Source organism: Lupinus angustifolius, chromosome LG05 (assembly GCF_001865875.1).
Source record: "Lupinus angustifolius cultivar Tanjil chromosome LG05, LupAngTanjil_v1.0, whole genome shotgun sequence".
NCBI classification, from domain to species: domain Eukaryota; kingdom Viridiplantae; phylum Streptophyta; class Magnoliopsida; order Fabales; family Fabaceae; genus Lupinus; species Lupinus angustifolius.
The window spans coordinates 18,745,644-18,748,540 of NC_032013.1; positions in this window are offsets into that span (position 1 = coordinate 18,745,644).

Here is a 2,897-nt window from a genome sequence, read left to right on the forward strand (position 1 = left end):
GCGGCCTACACTTTGCCTATAATAGGCACACTTATTCCTTCACTTAAAAACATTGTACATATGTTGTAAATTCTTCTTCTTTTCCCATTTCGGCTCTCTATCTTTTTAGAGTGTTCGTAGTCAGTTTTTTAGTTCATAGAAATTCAAAGGGAATAGAGTTGACAAATGACGTGCAAAAACATGATGTTTGAACCTCATTTGGAATCAAAAGCATAACATCCTTGGATAGATGGCTCATGCTCCTACATATTCATTTGGATTATGGTGTAAGGTTATTTCTTCTCTTCATTTGCATCATGTTTTGATTTCAATATATTCAAGTTATTATTTTTTGGTTAAGTTTTGATTCTTTAAGAAGTTCTTAATGTGGTTTTAGCTTGATGTGTTAGATTTTTCTGAATAATCCCTTTGATTGAATGCGGAAAACCTAATGATCTGGGCTTTGTTCCTACAACAAAATGTTTATGCCCATACATAAACCCAAATGGAATAACCCCGATCTAGACCGAAGAAACCCCAATTGATTTCATAGTGAAGAAGAAGAGCATACCTTGATTATCCATTTGGAATTGTCAAGGGTATGAGGGTATGAAGATCTTCCAGATGATAGAGCGTGATGGTTTTCCTTATGCTTCTCTAGAGGGGAAAGAAAAGCCAAGGAGAGTGTTATCCTTTTAGAATTCTGATGGGTGTCGTTTCCTTATGGGCAACTCCTTATCCATCCACCTTTATTCTCCTCAGTTACTCCACCAAACCTATTGCCCTACAAATGGGTACCATAACCCATAAAAGTAACCGTAGCGGTTACTACTTAAGTTGCAATAATTCTAATTCAGTCCCATCATCAAATCAGAAATTGCCTAAAGGTATCTACACTTATAATATTTCATGACACATATGCCCTTAGCCACAAAATTAATTCCTGAAGATCATTTTATATTTGGCTAATTAAATAATGGTCATAACACAATTATAGAATTATATTTGTGACCCATAAATTTTCAGAAATTCTAACAATCTCCCACTGGTCACATATATGATTCACTATACGTGTTATCCTTATTGCACGCTTAAACATTGTCATTATGACTCAGGCATACCCAAATTATCCCGTTCATTAGTCCTGTCTCCATATCGAATCACAGTGAATTTCGCCATATCAATAAGGACTAATTCAAAAATGATCACCAACATTGACACAACCAAATGACATAGATTCAACATGAAATGTGTAGCATGAAAATCACATGAATATGATCTGTATATGTCAATTTTTAACTGGTCCTACTTAACTTTAGTGAGATCCTTAATAATAACATAAAACCTTATTGTACAAAGTATAAAGACATAATACCAAACTGAATGATTAATCAACTGAAGTTTGAATACAAAGTATCCATACATAATACTGAAATTACATAGAACATAATAAAGGTGTACACATTCTAACTCCTAATAAACCAAAAAATCCTCACATTGTAGAACACCCATGTGAGCAGTATGCTCATGAAAGACCTTGGGTGTGATAGCTTTTGTAAGAGGATCCGCAATCATGGAGTTAGTGCCTAAGTGTTCTATGGAAAGTTGTCCACTTTGTACTTTCTCCTTAACAACTAGGAACTTAATGTCGATGTGTTTCGACTTTGTTGAACTCCTATTGTTGTTGGAAAACAACACGGCTGACCTATTGTCACAATATAACTTTAGTGGTCTTTCAATTCTTTCCACAATTCGCAACCCAGTGACAAAATTTCTCAGCCATGATGACTATGTGATGCCTCATAACATGCTATATATTCATCTGCCATGGTGGATGAAGCCACAAGAGTTTTCTTGGCAGAGCGCCAAGAAATTGCACCACCAGCCAACAGATAAACATAGCCCGAAGTATATCGTCTACTATCTTGGCATCCCACAAAATTGGAGTCAAAATAACCAATGATCTCTAATTGGTCTGATCTCCTATATGTGAGCATATAATCTTTTGTTCCCTTTAAGTACCTCATGACCCTTTTGGTTGCTTTCCAATGATCCATTCCTAGATTACTCATATATCTGCCTAAAACCCCAACTATGAACGCTACGCGTACAAACTTGACCATACATAAGACTCCCTACAACTGATGCATAAGGAATCTTTTGCATTTCCTGAATTTCTAGATTTCCTTTAGGGCACTGATTAAGACTAAATTTGTCTCCCTTAGCAACTGGAGTATCCATTTGTTTACAATCCTACATGCCATATCTTTTAAGTACCTTTTCTATGTAGCTCTTTTGTGATAATCCAAGAATACCCCGAGATTTGTCTCGGTGTATCTGAATTCCTAATACAAATGAAGCTTCCCCAAGATCTTTCATTTCAAAATTACTTGATAGAAATTTCTTGGTTTCTAACAAGGTACCCACATAATTAGTGACAAGCAGTATGTCATCCACACACAAGAGTAAGAAAATATACTTGCTCCCACTGAACTTGTGATACACACAATCCTCGACTGAATTCATCTCAAAACCAAAAGAGAGAATCACCTCATGAAATTTGTGGTACCACTGACGAGATGTCTGCTTTAGCCTATAAATGGATTTTGTCAATTTGCAAACCATATTCTTTTGGTCTCCCGTTATAAAGTTTTCTGGTTGCACCATATAAATCTTTTCATCAATGTTTCCATTGAGAAAAGCTGTCTTGACATCCATCTGATGAAGCTCCAAATTATAATGTTCTACAAGAGCCATGATTATCCTAAGAGAGTCTTTCGATGAAAATGGAGAGAAAGTCTCTTTATAGTCAATCCCTTCCTTCTGAGTAAAACCCTTAGCTACAAGACGCGCCTTATACATCTCCACATTACCATTAGAATCCCGCTTGGTCTTAAAAATCCATTTGCAACCAATGG